Raw genomic sequence first — 8,553 nt, 5'->3', positions numbered from 1 at the left:
CGGTCCAGACATAAGCGTTATGGTCTTATTTATAAAGTGCAGAAACTTTGCAAATAAACGGATAAGATAGAGATTCATTCGATTCGAAAAGTGGAACACAAAAGCAGAATTTGCGAATGCCCGGTCCAGACATAAGCGCTATGGTCTTATTTATAAAGTGCAGAAACTTTGCAAATAAACGGATAAGATAGAGATTCATTCGATTCGAAAAGTGGAACACAAAAGCAGAATCTGCGAATGCCCGGTCCAGACATAAGCGTTATGGTCTTATTTATAAAGTGCAGAAACTTTGCAAATAAACGGATAGACTAGATGTTATTTCGATTCGAAAAGTGGAACACAAAAGGAAAATTTGCGAATACCCAGTCCAGAGATAAGCGTCATAGTCCTATTCATAAAGTACAGAATCTTTGCAAATAGACGGATAAAATAGAGATTAATTCGATTCGAAAAGTGGAACACAAAAGCAGAATTTGCGAATGCCCGGTCCAGACATAAGCGATATGGTCTTATTTATAAAGTGCAGAATCTTTGCAAATAAACGGATAAGATAGAGATTAATTCGATTCGAAAAGTGGAACACAAAAGCAGAATCTGCGAATGCCCGGTCCAGACATAAGCGTTATGGTCTTATTTATAAAGTGCAGAAACTTTGCAAATAAACGGATAGACTAGATGTTATTTCGATTCGAAAAGTGGAACACAAAAGGAAAATTTGCGAATACCCAGTCCAGACATAAGCGTCATAGTCCTATTTATAAAGTACAGAATCTTTGCAAATAGACGGATAAAATAGAGATTAATTCGATTCGAAAAGTGGAACACAAAAGCAGAATTTGCGAATGCCAGGTCCAGACATAAGCGCTATGGTCTTATTTATAAAGTGCAGAAACTTTGCAAATAAACGGATAAAATAGAGATTAATTCGATTCGAAAAGTGGAACACAAAAGCAGAATTTGCGAATGCCCGGTCCAGACATAAGCGTTATGGTCTTATTAATAAAATGCAGAAACTTTGCAAATAAACGGATAGACTAGATATTAATTCGATTCGAAAAGTGGAACACAAAAGCAGAATTTGCGAATGCCCGGTCCAGACATAAGCGCTATGGTCTTATTTATAAAGTGCAGAAACTTTGCAAATAAACGGAAAAAAATAGAGATTAATTCTAATCGAACAGTGGAACACAAAGGCAGAATTTGCGAACAACCGGTCCAGACATAAGCGTTATGGTCTTATTTATAAAGTGCAGAAAATTTGCAAATAAACGGATAAGATAGAGATTAATTCAATTCGAAAAGTGGAACACAAAAGCAGAATTTGTGAATACCCAGTCCAGGCATAAGCGTCATGGTCTTGTTTAAATGAAACAATGCCATTTAAAAAAATATATGGTCAATGAGTAATTAAGCTAAATATGCGGAGTTCAAATAGATAACTTGATCTGTGATTTTTTTTAATAATTAGCTGTTTTTATTCTCCATCTTTTAGGCTATGTGATTAAGTTTATAATTGAAATACAAACTTTATCTCACTTATCAATGTTTTGCAATAAAGGAGAGTGAGAGTGAACCTGAGCAAAGGAAATTATTTGAGAGAGTGATATTTATCATGCTTTTCAGTTTGTAGTTGAATTCTAGAATGGATTCTTTATAGTTCTCATTGATTGTATGTCAGTATGTCAGTCTTTAGGACACCGATTACCCTAATGCGGCCACAATTTACAATGTGACGGCCACAAGCCCGTTAAACGCAGAGTGGGGTATTGTTGTTTGCAAGTAATGCTATGGTTTTAATAGGATATCTGTCTCCTATTAAAATACATTCCTGTGTTGGATTTTGGATTAAATTCATGTCTTCTTCGGATTTTGGGATATTTAATTTTCATGGATTGTGATTGTGATTTTCAAGACTATTAATGTAAGTAAATGCCCAAATAGATATTTTTATTCATTTATTCTTTATTTATTTTTTTAGTTTTGTTTTGTTTTGAAGCATTTATTATAAGAAATATTGTACATATGCACTTATACACCAAAGACTATATCCTTTCAACTGCTTATTATTATTATTATTATTATTATTATTATTATTATTATTATTATTATTATTATTATTATTTTATTATATTATTATTATATAATATTATTAATATATAATGATATAATATAATAATAATAATAATAATAATAATAATAATAATAATAATAATAATAATAATAATAATAATAATAATAATAATAATAATAATAATAATAATAATAATAATAATTAATAATAAGTGCATTGAGTGAAATCCCAATCATGGTTGCCCAAATAAAACTGGCGCTAGAATCCCGACTACCTGTCTAGACGAATGTTGTTTGTACGATACATACTAACTACACGTTCAATATCGGGGGCAGAAAATATACGTTTGGTTTTATGAAATTAAAACAGTAGTCCCACATTGTTCTTTGATGTTATTTGTGGTTGCATTTGCTTTGAAACTTACACATTATATTGTGTTACATTGTTTACAAAATATTTCTGGTACTCGTATGCATGTGTAGTCAACGGACCACCGGTCAATCGTGTTCTTTATTATTTTATTATTAATTTTGGCTTGACATCTTACATATGTGAATTTGACAGGTTGTTATGGATGGTAATTATAACATTAAGTGATTTTTAAACATTTTTACGGCGTTTTAAATGTCTTTCTTGCATTCATTGCCGAGCACCTCCACTTTTCTGTTACTATTTTAACGATCAGCTGATTTTCTCTTGCCTCCCCTTTAATTTCGCGGACTTTTTTCAGAACGAGGCGTGGGAGTGGCTAATAGGACATCGGGAGTTTATTGGTCGGTTCGGTGCCATTACTTTGACTCATCAAACGGTATTTTAAAAACTTGTTGATTATGTAAGGATTGAATTATTTTGTCCCGTTCATGATTTCCTTCTATGTTGATTGGCAAAAATATCCCGAATGCCACAGAGATAAACAAATCAGACGTAAACGTACTAATGAAGATGTACAGGAAGGACCAGTGACCATTGGTCAGATGAATACATAAAATGTTAGGTGTCACGTTCTGTAGAACAAGCTTAAGTCTCAATGGTAAACTAGCTTAAGGCGACCATGAGTTCTTTATTTTCAAACCTGTTGTTAGGCTATATTGTATTGACAACGCTTCTCGGTCGTCATATGAATACTACTCACCATGGTTATATGAACCCACGACAGGCCGCACATCGTCACTTGCTATTAATAATAATAATGCTGAAAAATTATATAGCGCTAAACTCCGAGACAACAGACTTTAAGCGCTCAAGTTACAAATAGGATTCAGTAGTCTGATGTCACGCCACCCGGCAACGGCGGCCATCTTGGTTCTAAACAAAGAAAACCATTACTTTTTATTCTTCATGCTGACTAGAACTTTTCATTCCCTTTTCATATGCCTTGTGGTCAGAATGTGTAAAAGTAAAAACATGATCAAATTTATGGGGTTTTTTTTTCCTCTTGAAACGCTTTTATGCTCGCCGGAGAAATATTTCATACGCGCGTCCGCCATTGTTTCGATAGTTTAGAGCCAGTTTACTAAGTTACCATGCGTCATAAGGAAGGAAGTGACGTTACGACTATTGAAGAGTATTACTTTGGCTGAAACATACTCATTCGCACACACAAGCACACACATGCACACACACACACACACACACACGCACACACACACACACACACACACAACAGAAACCATGCGGCTATCTTGCTTCTCATATCATCAACTAAAATCGTAACAGATTTAAGCGAAAGTTTAAAAATAGCCAACGATTCCTTTTCACGAATGCTTGTGGTGAGGCGTTCCAAACAGAGGGTCCGAAAATGAGAAACGGATCTCATTCCAGCATTTTTCCGTATTCGAGGGACAACTAGTTTAGTGGAATCACTGGCCGAACGTAAGGGGTGGGGTTTTGGATATATTCTTTCAATTAGTTCCGAAGGGTAGGAAGGGGCAGTACTATCAAGACAGCGGTACATTAAAACAGAAGCATTGTTTGAATGTAATCTTTTCTCAACAGGCAACCAATGCAGGTCATGAAGCAGAGGTATGGCAGAATCACACCTACGCTTCATGAATACTAGTTTGGAAGCGCTGTTCTGGACAATATGAAGACGTTTCAGATTATATTGCGAAACGCCAAACGACAGAGCATTACAATAATCCAATTTCGATAGCACGAGGGACACAACCAGGTGTTTGGTCACATCATCAGATATGAACCTTCTTATGGAAACAATCTTTTTTAGTTGGAAAATGAGAGATCTAACCAAATTATTAACATGATGCACCATCGACAGTCCAGAGTCTAAGAATGTGCCAATGTTGTTCACTTTGTCAACAATTTGAATGGAAACATCCTCCAGCTTCAAAACTGTTTCACTTTTCCACTTCTTGTCCCCCACATACAGCACCTCCGTCTTATCATCATTCATTTTCAGTCTGTTCTCATTCATTCATTTTTTAGCACTTTGGATACAATTCTCACTAATGTCTGATACTATTTTTCATATTGGCGACGCTGGACAACTGCGTATCATAAGCGCATTGATGGTAATGTAGTATGATGGTTTCATACTTCTTGTATTTTTTTAATAGCACTTTCTGTTATGGTCTCTTTCTATTCGTCTTGCGGTATGCTGCGCGCCGTCGCACATACCACGCACATTTTGGTTGCGTGGGGAGAAAGGATAAAACTAGTGGCGCACCTCGCTTCAACGTCATTCGCCTCCCGACTCACGTTGAGGGCAATCCTAATTGAAATAAAACTATTAGATAGTAAGATTTAATAGTGTGTTATTTCTATTCTTTATTTGACAGGTATGTTGAACTTTTATTATTAACATTGTCATAAGCATTACTCTTATTATTATTATTATTATTATTATTATTATTATTATTATTATTATTATTATTATTATTATTATTATTATTATTATTATTATTATTATTATTATTATTATTATTATTATTATTATTATTATTATTATTATTATTATTATTATTATTATTGCTGTTGCATTTATTGTTTTAATTATTGACATCGTGATTTCTTATTTTTTTCATATCATTTCCATGGATTGTTAATGCCTTTGTGTAATGACAGTAAATCGAATACGTGCCTGTATAACTTGTATCTGTCATGAGGAAAATACTTAGTCTAATTAATTGATTACATGAGTGCTAGTAATAATCTGTTTATCACGATTACAAACTTACCACGATCTTTATTATTGGTGATTTGTAAATAATATCGGCCTATTCTAATGTTGTTGATGTAGTTATCCTGTCACTGTCACATCCCTTCCATCTATCCATCTATATCTCTCTGTATCTATCTATCTATCTATCTATCTATCTATCTATCTATCTATCTATCTATCTATCTATCTATCTATCTATCTATCTATCTATCTATCCATCCATCCATTTACCGACCGACCTACGGACCTATCTATCTGTATACTTATATATCTGTCTGCCTATGCACATATGTACCCATCTTTATATATTTACCTTTCAATTACTTAGTATGAGATTACAGTTGGCTACATATCAATCTACCTAATAATCTATTCAACTATCTGTATGCCTGTCACCTGATACACATATAGGCATAAGTACCTATTGTCTGACTAGCTGTATGCTCAGTTATCGGTCTGTCTGTCAAGCTTTCTTGGTCATTAATCGTTATAGTTGTATAATGTCCTGATGATGCCCTGCATCATCGAATTATACCAAACTTGTGAGATTGTTGGTAGTGATTTATATCTTATGCTTTTATTAATGATGTTGGCATATTCGATGCCATTATCTTACTTTGTAAATATTCATGTTTTATTGATACATTCGATTATCATTATATTACTAATTTTGGCCACATCGCCACTCGACTCACGTTGAGGGCTGAGTGCCAATCTTCTTCTTCTTATTATTATTTCGATGTCACTATTTTACATTGTGAATATTATTTTATTACGTTCAATTATCATTTTATTACGTACTTATGTTGGCCGTATCGCCACTCGACTTACGTTGAGGGCTGAGTGCCAATCTTCATTTTCTATTCCATTATATAACATGCATTGGTCATTCGCCTCCCGACTCACGTTGAGGGCAATCCTAATTGAAATAAAACTATTAGATAGTAAGATTTAATAGTGTGTTATTTCTATTCTTTATTTGACAGTGTCGCCCCTTCCTTAGAACCAATCACGACCCTGAGCATTGCGCGAGAGAAAAACTCAGCATATCTCTTGCGCAAAATAAGATCTTGTTTTGTTCTATCACTCCCTCTTCATTCGTCCCAAGCCTCAAGAAGCCTGCCACGCTGCCTGCCAAAATAGCGGCACTGGCAACTACACACATCTCATTCTCAACAACAAAAACTACACCTCATTATCAAGAAATATCTCGCCACCAAACCTCTCAGAACAACTCCATACATCCTCCCTATCAAATCTCTCTCATTTACTCCATCGACTATATTACACCTTCCTCATTAAAAACTACACGTAACTTGAAGAAAACTACAAAGAGGCTTCATTATTGTATGTACCCCCTGCAACCCAAATAACAAGATACCACAAAAACAAGATTATTACATTGGCGCCAACCTGGTGAAATTAGAATGCTGCCTGGTAGACCGAGCCGTTCCCTTGATACGTACTGCGACGTAATATATGAGGAAAACGGTACATGTATCCCAGGCGGTATTCAGGTGTCACCAACATTCACGAGGTTGCGGCCAGTGGATGGTCACAAAGATGTGCATGTCCTTGTCAGGAATTCCTCATGCAAGCCTGTAACGATTCCATCTCACACAAGTATTTGTTCTATACATGTGGCAAGCATCGCGACCCCACAGAATTCGTCTAACAATTTAGACTCAGATTCTGACCCAGTGGAAATTATGCTCAATAGCATGTCGTCTGAGTTTGATAACTGTCAAAGGTCACAGGTAGCACGTGTTTTAAACAAATATAGGCACGTCCTATCACAGCACCACCTTGATCTTGGTCATACAGACATAATTAAACACCGAATCAAACTCACAGACGACACTCCTTTCAAAGATAGACACCGACGCATTCCCCCTGCAATGGTCGAAGAGGTTCGGAAAGAAATTTTGGAAATGCTTGAGCTTGGCGTTATTCGTCCTTCTCAAAGTTCCTTCAGTTCTAATTGTGTTCTTGTTAGAAAGAAGGATGGGTCGTTACGCCTTTGTATCGACTATCGCAAGCTAAATGCACGGACAGTGAAGGATGCCTACGCCATACCACGGATTGAAGAAACTCTTGACGCTCTCCACGGCTCAAAGTATTTCAGTTCCCTAGATTTAAAATCCGGTTACTGGCAAATCGAAATGCAGGAAGAAGACATTCATAAAACAGCTTTTACTGTAGGAAATTTAGGGTTTTATGAATGTCGCAGGTTACCCTTTGGTGTCACAAACGGAGTTGCCACTTTTCAGCGATGTATGGAAACATGCATGGGTGATGCATATCTCACCGCCTGTCTATTGTATCTAGACGACATTATCGTCTTCAGCCGGACTTTCAAAGAACATCTCGATAAGTTGGATCTTGTTCTAAGCAAACTAGATGCAGCTGGGTTGAAATTGAAACCCTCTAAATGTAACTTACTGCAGAAGGAATTAAAGTATTTAGGACACGTGGTATCCGAATCAGGAGTGGCATGTGACCCTGAAAAGGTATCTTGTGTAGAAAACTGGCCAGTCCCGCAAACATCTAAAGAACTTCACAGTTTTCTTGGATTTGTTGGGTTTTATCGCCGCTTTATACCCAAGTTTTCAGCTGAAGCCAGACCTTTGCAAAATCTCCTGAAGGACGCTTCGGAGAAGAAAAGGCCTGTGAAGCTCGCTTGGGAATCGAAGCACCAATTAGCTTTTGATAAAATGAAGCAGCTAGTTACAAGTGCACCTATTCTGGGGTATGCAGATTACTCCAAGAGCTTTATCCTTCACACTGACGCCTCATGTGATTCTCTTGGCGCGGTATTATACCAGGAGCAAGATAGAGTCAAGCGTGTAATCGCTTACGCGAGCAGAAGTCTGACAAATCAGAGAAAAATTACCCTGCTCATAAGCTTGAATTTCTAGCCCTCAAGTGGGCGGTGACCAAAAAGTTTTATGATTATCTCTATGGCCATCATTTCACAGCCTTCTCAGACAATAACCCATTAACCTATGTCTTGAGCTCGGCAAAACTTGATGCTACTGGCCAACGATGGGTCGCAGCACTTGCCGACTTCAATTTTGAAATAGTTTATCGTCCTGGAACTGCTAATCGTGATGCTGACGGTTTATCCCGTATCAAATGGCCACAGGATCTATTGACGCTGATGTAGTTCAAGCTGCGTTGTTTGCAGTAAGCAGTGACCTAGAAGACACGGACGATGAAACATGTGACGAAGGTGACAATGAGTACACCACCTTGTTTAGTGTAGTTCTATTGACTGGGCAGAAGAACAAAAGAAAGACCAGTC

This window comes from Berghia stephanieae, chromosome 4 (genome assembly GCF_034508935.2).
Source record: "Berghia stephanieae isolate SIO BIC M18660-M18661 chromosome 4, UCSD_Bste_1.3, whole genome shotgun sequence".
In the NCBI taxonomy this organism is placed as follows: Eukaryota; Metazoa; Mollusca; class Gastropoda; order Nudibranchia; family Aeolidiidae; genus Berghia; species Berghia stephanieae.
The sequence above is the reverse complement of the archived record's forward strand: the minus strand, read 5'-3'. Positions refer to the sequence as shown.